Below are 8,724 nucleotides of genomic sequence, written 5' to 3'. Positions count from 1 at the left end.
GCCTTAGGGTAAGTATTTTAAATATATATTTTTTTCAATTCTTGTTCTGTATTTTTTATTCAAAAAATATTGGAACGGAGTGCTACTCTAACCAGTCTGCTCTTCGTCCCAAAATCATATGGTTATCTTTGTAGAAATTTTCAGTTCGAAATAAAGTAGAAAAAGAGCTGGGTTAGCACGATGCTTTTGCACAAGTTAATGTGAGGATTATACTCCTTAACTCTCAAAGGATCTTACTTTTTCCTCATTCGGTTCCTCCTCAACGGGCAGGAGAGAAACGGTCGTCCCCTATAAAGTTGTTATTCTTAGACTTTTCTTCGTTTCATTAACGGTTTGCGTCAAAACTAGGGAGAAGAAATAAAAAGGTAAAAAAACAAAATGTTCAGGAATTTTTACACAAAAACTACTTGAAGCCAATTTTCGTATGAAATCCTCTCAAGGTCACGACATAAATCTGTACATTTACTTATTTATTCGAAATAAAGAGAAAGAGAGAGAGAGAGAGAGAAAGAGAGAAAGAGAGAAAGAGAGAAAGAGAGAAAGAGAGAAAGAGAGGTCAAATGGGAGGGAGATATTTAAAAGAATTTATCGCATGTTTCGAAGTAGAGGTTCTCTTTCTTAGCAGCAACTGATCAGATCGGACGTATTGCTGCTGTCCATTCATCATTCAGTACCATCTGGAAATTAATCGCAAAGATGTGTTTTGAGTTTTTGATGGTAAGAAAAATTCTATTGATTGATTATGTTTGAAAATTTAAAAAATAAACCAGCCGAATTAGGGTTATTTTGATCTGTGATAGACCCATTAACACAACCATTCTTATTCCTTATACTCCGAAGAAACTTCTTATCCCCGACTTGAAACATGATTAGGCATTTTTTTCGAATATTTTCACCTTACATTGCAAATAATCTCATTATTTACACACGTGTTCAAAGATCGTTGTGTAAATAAAAGTTACTTGCAGGTAATCTGGGTTTAGAGACAATAGGTGGTTAACATCTCATCTTTTGCCCACTCAAAGCGACTCCAATGGTAGGGTACACCGCTGGGTCATTGTGGCCCCCAAAAAGAAGGTTCCACCTTGAGTTTCATGACTTGAGAAGACGTTCTGTGAGAATGTTCCAGTCGATCCTTAGTAAGTTCAGGGTTAGAGAAAAACTGCTACTTAACTGTGATAAATTGAAACTTGAAAAAAGGGCTAATTGCTGATAATCAAAATTATTATTTTTATTTGTTGTTCATTAACTGCCTAAATCGTTAATAATCGATTTGGAAAACACTAAAATCGAACAATGGTAATTAATGCACGAGGCAATTAATCCTATTTCGCTGTAATTTATGCATGATTATTTTATTGATTCATGTTTCTGACTCAATCACGTGACACTGAGCGCTGCCAGGAAACGTAAATAATTGAAAAAAAAAATCTGAAATGATTCCGTATGTTTCATCCATGTGTCCATGTGCCGAGTGCCCATGTTTGATTTAATTCCGATATATATTTCCTAAGCCAGCACATAAATTTTCAATTTGATCTTTCAGAAATAAATGGAGCTGTGGGCATTAAATCACAACAGCATCAGAGCTCAGTCTCATGAAAAAGTAAATAAATTAACCAAATCTAATGTTAATCGCCCATCAGTTTACCATAGTTTTTTTCCATCAGTTCCGTAAATAACTGCAAAAAAAATGTATTCCGATCCTGTAAAACCAACGGCGCTCTGAACATTGAATGAACCTAAATGCATGTAACAACTTTATCAATGTTATCTATTTTCTAGCATTTATCACAGAATGTTCGCATTAAAATGATATAAATCACTTTTCCTCGATAATTTAAAATGAAAACATATATTGGATCAAACACTTATGGTATTCTAAATTCAGCATCACATGCAAGCATTGATCATGTATCATAAAGAGGTGGATTTAGGTAGGCGGATGACATGGAAATGCGCCTACCATTGGTTGGCACCTCGAGCTTTCATTACCTACTCTTATAATACATACGCTCATCCATGGGTAAAAACCACGAAATTTCATCAGTAATTTAGCTTGTAATATGTTTCCTCTTACCTTCTTACGTAGATTTTTCCTAAATTTTATGGAAAACATGTTTCTAATTTGTTCTTCGCCCTTAGGTATTCTTATTAATGTTTTGGCTAATAACCATCCACGCCTACAAGATATACAAAACCCAAAATCCAATCGTCAGAAACTCCCCCCGCAATCACGGAATACCTTCCCGTCCGAGACTACCAAATGTGAGTTTTGTGCGGTAAAACCAATGTAATACTTAAGAACTCGTTGAAACTCTTAATAATAAGTTTGTTGACCGACTTGACTGCAGAAATTTAAATCTTCATGATTCAAGCTGGTTTTAATCTCAACGTTTCTCAATTCGAGGTGACCACACCTACAATGATAATCATATCTGTGATACTAGTTCATACGTGACTCATATTTTAACTGTTTGGTTACTGCTTGAAGAGCATCAAAGTGTTTATGAACATATGTGTGTAGTATGTGTGCATGTAGTGTTTTAACATAAAAATAGGCTCAAGAAATAAGAAATGACAACAAAAGCTTGATGGTGACCAATTCAACTTGGCGATCGAACTTGTTGAAAAGGTCGGCACTGATGATAATGTTTTGACTCATAGTCTTCAAAACTTTTTACTCTGAGCCTGCCTCAAGCCGACAATGCAATTTTAACTCTTTCTTTTTATAATTAATTTTTTTTATCCAAGTCTAACACCACTCTCCATCGTCTTGGCCCAGAAATGGGAGTTTAGCATTGAAGACAACTAGATCTATACACCAACCAGTTATGGCACTTCAGTATAAAGCACTGTTGCCCCAATTGATATCAAATTCATTCTGAGTTATGGATTGGTTGCTCTTTCCACATTTCGTCCGATACTTCACACAAGGCAACTGCACTTCATTTTTGATGCCTTCACTGTCACCGTTTTGTGCTAAACGACAAAAAAATAAGAAAAATCAAAAAAGGCTTGATGATGACCAATTAGAATTGGAAATCGAACTTACTTATGAAATTAGCAGTGATGAGAGATGTTTTGATTTTTACAGTTTTCGAAACGTTTTTCATTCTGAGCTTGCCACGAACAAGAAGTGCGATTTTTTACTTTCTTTTTTTAATCAACTTTTTTAATTCAGGCCTAACGCCAGTCCTCGTCATCATCATCTTCCACACAGCAGAGTTGTGTCCGGTGCCCTCAAAGCCATTTCAGTTATTTCATTCATTTTTGCACCCAGTTCCTTTAGAGACCAATGAAGTTTCGGGAAGGTAAATGCTCTTATTTTCCCCATTGGCCGTTTCCATTGCTGTCCCGCTTGATTTTCACTAACAGAAGAATTCTTGGAAAAATTTGCTCATTTTTATTCATTGAAACATGCAAAGTTTTACTTGATCAAAGCTTCAATTTTCCTAGTTCTTCCTCCTCATTTTATACTGCCATAATTCGCTTTTGGCCTTCTGTGGCAGATGCATTCGCGTTATGGTGCTTGGGTGGAAAAGACGTTTTATGAGAACATCGCGCTACTTACTGCGATTTGGAAACGCTTAGTTTCCATATCAAAGTGAAGCTTTTCCAACGGTGCGTGATCCATTGACAGGTACTTCCTTCAGGATTTATCATGGGAAATGTCCCGGCAAGCGGTAAGGAAGTACCTCCAACGGAACCGGAGAAGATTGGTACAAACGTAGCTCCAGAGCTCGAGGGATTGCTGTGCCCACCGGATTTTTCCACAACTTTCGGATTTCCCAAGTTCTTCCTTGAGACAAATCTAAAAATAAGGCATCTTCCATCATCATAGGGATATCCCGCTTCCCCGACAAAGTCGTCGAGTAATATCACTGCAGTTCAATGCCAGTAGGGTTGCTACCCCACTTAGTATTTGTTTCAGTTTTGGTTTCGATTGGCAGGGGCTGCGTTCTATAGTATCTTATCTTCTCTCTACCCCTGAGCACCTCTTCGTGCACTTCCATAGAATTAAGACCAGAATGGAGCTAATGGCTGGACGAAACGACCTTCAGTCCTTCATCGTCACTCGATGGGTTCCATGGAGTGGTACAGAGAGTGGTGTTGTCTAGTTGCTTGGGTTGGGAACAATTGTTTGAGTTGTTAAGTGATTCAGGTCTTGGCACGCCTTCGTGCTGGCGCCTCCTTATTTAGGTGCACAATGGCGTGATGAGATTGTCTCATATGTTTTGGTAGTAAAAGATGGACTAAACCGACTAAATATACGTGTACGAAAACCTGGTTTATTTCCTTTTCCCCTTTGAATATATTTAAAACAGCATCTCAGGTGAATGAAAACTAGTTCTCCCGGCAAATCTTCAATCAAACTACATTTTGATGAGTTAGTATCTTCATCTAGTGTTTTTGCTTGATTTTTCTCTCATTTAAGAACCGTTGCCTCTCTCCGTTATCCAGTCTCATGTATACATGGGACTTTAGCATTGGAGGCACCAGGCCTGGTAGACTTCTACAATCATACCTCAATAGTGCAGTGACAAACCCGCTAAGAACCTACTTATACAGCACGTGATATTTTCCGTTTCGTTATGGTTTTTTTTTAAAGTTTGAGTTGCACGCTCGCACTCAAGATAGCCTTATAAACGCAACATAGTAGCTGCTTTTGCACGCTTATCACCAAGTCAAATCATTTATTTTTGCATCCTTATTTCGCACCCCCTTCCACCGCAGCGCAGTAAGTCAGAGATTAGCGAGGTACTCAAATACCTCACCGCTGTTCTCCCAATGGTCCTTTGCACTGCTGCCGTCCCTCACTATGGTGATTCACCAACAGCAATAGCATGGCAATTCAATCTTTTTCCTTTTCCGGTCCAGTTTTCTCAACGCAAACTTCCATAGATTTATTTTGGGCACAATTTCGAACCTCGTCCGGGCAGCTTTGCAAGAGACATCAGCATAGAAGCGAACACCCCTATATCTATCCTTCCGTCCTCTTTTGCTACCACCCATCCCTTTAACTTAGTATTTGGTTGGGTTTCAAGGAGTGTCACTACGAAAGATTTTGACGGGACGATCCTGTTTTTGCTGGTTTTAACGTTTTACGGCTTTGTGGGCATGCAAATGTCAAACCTATTTAGAGTTGCGCTAGCGGGGGTGTTGCCAGCAATAGCGGCTTAGTATTTCTTTCAGGAAGCGCGAATGAAAGCAAACACTCTGCCTTTGTTGCTGGCAACACTGCGCCAGCAATTCTCTTGGTAGGATTGGCAATTGCACATTCACAAATCCTAAACGAAAGTTATTGCCAGCAAATTCAGGAACCCTCGCTCATTTTCCGAGTTCTTCAACCTTGAGGTGCAGCTGAATATTTGCTTTGTTCCGCAATAGCCTCAGAGGTTCCTAGTTACCGGAAGCAATGTATAAGACTGCAAGGCGTAAGGGAAACCTGCGCTTGTCTTAAGACGCTTCCTTCTAGGTACCTCCCGGTGTGCACAAAACTTCATAGACTTAAACTCGTTTGTCATTAAACACATAACTACGTTCGTCATTCCACAGAGAGACGAAGAGGAGGGGTCTTCTCTTCTATTACGGCTTAATACTGCATCGCTTCCGCCAGCATCCAAAATAGCCCAGTAATGTAGACACACGCAATATTAAATCTTAGAGGCCTTAAATTTGGACCAATTTTGTACCTTAGGGTCCAACCACGACCTTACAAAGTGCATCATTCTTTATACTGTGGAGTGGGACATTTTGAAAAGCCGTTTAGCTTGTAGCTTTTCATCACAGAAAGAAGGGCTGGATGAAGGGACTTGCACTCGGTGTGATATTCTTCTTGAATTGCTTTCCTGTGACTGGTGTTAGGAATTGAGCCCCCTGGCCCTCACAGGGAGGCAATTAATTAGAATTGATCCCAGTACTAGGTCTTACAGACTTCTTTCTACTCATCTTCAAACGCACTTGCGACCTGCAACACTATTTCGGATCTTGACCTTTTTATTAGTAGATTTCAATAGAATAAATCAGGAGTATGATTGGATGAATATACTCGGCCTTTTAACATCAGTGACCTCCACCGTCTTCAAGCAGCTTGAGCTTTTGGTGTTTTGAAAAGACACCTCCGAAAAGCACGGAGCTGTTATAGGGGACTTTACTAGTTTGTGGAATGATAGAGACTTCGATTCTTTAGTTATGGGAGATTTTGTTTCCGGAGGTTTGGCAGGTCTGGAAAAGCTAAAATCAACCAAGTGAAATTATAAAGCTGAATGAAATCTTTTGCGCCTGGTTGCGAAATGTTCAATGTTGCTTTGGACTGAAGGCAAAGTAGATAATTGTTCTACTGCAACATCTGTGCCCTTTTCCAAAGTTATTTGCGACTATAACAACCATGTTACATCTAAACCAAATCGATTTTTATGCGACCTTTTCCAACCCTCGAAATTCCCTTTCTTTATCAAATCAGAACATAGCGTTTATGTCAAGTATAGTTGGAGACATTTTTACCATGATTAGTAGTGCTCTCACTGTCATCGCCATAAAGCTTCCAAAGCTTCAGCAACACACGTTAATTACTGTTCGGAATCATCCAAGCATTTTCTCACAATGTTCCATTACTTTTAAAGACTGCTCTCTAGTACTACTTCCCGTACTAGACGTTGCTGGCTAAAATGATGAAATTTAGGGCTTCCAAGTAATTAAGCCCAGCATAATTACTAGGTGCTGACATAACCCTTCTGCTGATTATATTCCAGACTTCGCTTTTCCACAACCAGCCATAATATGGGAATTATGTAATGTCCTTTGAAGTGCCAATCTGTTTAAAATTTTGAAATTTAGAACTTTCCAGTAATCAACCCCGAAATGATAAATGCAATACGGGACAAGTGCATCTGTGAATACAAAATTTATGAATTTGTTATCTACTGCTGCAGAAAAAAGTCGAATATCATCGTTCTGAAAATCACAACAAGACTTCATTTTTATTGCTGGAAAGTTCTCCTTACTAATCATTTAATTAATTTGTTTATTGTTACTTCGAGCTTCTGCCGAGTTATGGCAAACATGACGTAATTATCCATAGAAATTTACCACCAAAATCGCTCATTTGAATTGATTCGCAACTTCCCTGAAACGACTGTAATGGCCGTCCATCAAGCCTTATTAGGTGACAATATAAGATGAAATTTGTCCAAAACGAGGAATCCTTAAAACACCGAATACAACTCATGAACGTAAAGTGGAAGGATATTGGGATTTCTATCTGTCAAAAGTCCCTTTTAAACGTGTCCTGAATGATGATACCTTGAAAAACCTCTCATGTCTCGCGCTGAAGTTGCATAATGATGAAGGTTACGGCTGAGGAACACGATAGGGTAATTCTTTACTCAATATATTCTTTGGGATTGGAGAAATATACAGTACACAATTTGTTACATACAGTTTTATCCCTTCTTGATCGCCCACGAAGCTCTTCTGCTGGTCGAGCATGACACAAATCTGTAGAATCTACGAAAACTTCGACTGATTGAATGTGACATAAATCGACAGAATTTTTCCCCTAAACTAATTTATTCTGATTGATTTGCTATGGTTTGTTACTTCGATCAACGAACTACAATATGCTGAAAAACCGAATCTATCTCATTACCGCCTAAACTAGAATAAGTAAATCTTAAATTCATTTGTATAACTTACAATGTATCACAGAGTGACTCAAACAGTTCCTATATAACTCGAAATTTTATCATTTGTGGGGTTAATTTGACCTCGGTGCCTCAAATTAGTTTATTTTTTGGGGGGGAGAATTTACGCTTATTTACTTAGAAAGCGCCTCCATTCTTCACTTCTTCAGAAGTTTCAGGCGCTGTTAAGCCAAAATTTTTCAAATTTACAATGACTTGGTCACCATCATGCTTACTGTATAAATATGTATATCCAATGATATTTACATAGATGTAATGTACCTGTAGTGCTTATTTATGTATAACTGTGTTTATGTATCGTATCGTGCAATAAAAATTATATATTTACGATCTCTAGGACGTAAAACTCTATGCATAATGATATAACACAGTGTCTGGAAAAACATTTCCATTTAAGCTTTTATTATTTATATACATTATAATGATGCATGAATTTAAATGCTTAAACTGAACAAACAAATGGCAGATTTCATTATGAATCCACTATGAGTTTCAGTTATTGTTATAACCTTATTGTAAAAAAATAAAAACGATGTAAACTCCATTTTAACGGGTTTTTATTCTGCCTTCTTGCTACCTACCTCCAGATCCATTATCTTAATTTTCCATTTCAATTCTCGTTGCCTAATTTTTTGTCCATTTGCTTTTAGCATAACAGCCTCGTTTTTCCTTCCTCTATTTTGTTCTCTCATGGCTGCTAATCTCCATGCAAGAGAAGTCCATTTCAGCGACTAAAATATGTAATGTAAATACAGCTTTTTCGTAAGTGCTCTGCTTTCAAATGGGCAATACTTACAATTTGAAATGTTACAGCACCATCAAGAACAATTTTGGCAGTTTAAACAACAAAATTAGTTTTTCACTGATTGTGGAATACTGAAAAAGCATTGGCACCCATATTGCCGGTTGCAAAAGACATTAAATAATTCTTGATTTTATTTTTAGAGACTTCTACTAGGTCATTTGTGAAAGTAATATTTATAATTTACAAAGTAGGTGGGCGAATCAAACTTATCAG

The 8,724-nt window shown here is 37.8% G+C and overlaps 1 long non-coding RNA gene across 1 annotated transcript; it reads left to right on the top strand.

Annotated features, from left to right (window-relative positions):
- Window positions 1-581: 581 nt before the first annotated feature.
- LOC136344265 (uncharacterized) lies at window positions 582-8,250 on the top strand. Its single transcript, XR_010732933.1, has 3 exons — window positions 582-717; window positions 969-1,139; window positions 2,146-8,250. It is a non-coding gene; the product is annotated as an uncharacterized lncRNA (long non-coding RNA).
- Window positions 8,251-8,724: the final 474 nt, after the last annotated feature.

This window comes from Euwallacea fornicatus, chromosome 16 (genome assembly GCF_040115645.1).
Source record: "Euwallacea fornicatus isolate EFF26 chromosome 16, ASM4011564v1, whole genome shotgun sequence".
Lineage (NCBI taxonomy): Eukaryota > Metazoa > Arthropoda > Insecta > Coleoptera > Curculionidae > Euwallacea > Euwallacea fornicatus.
Note: the sequence above shows the minus strand (reverse complement) of the source record. Positions and strands in the feature narration are given on the sequence as shown.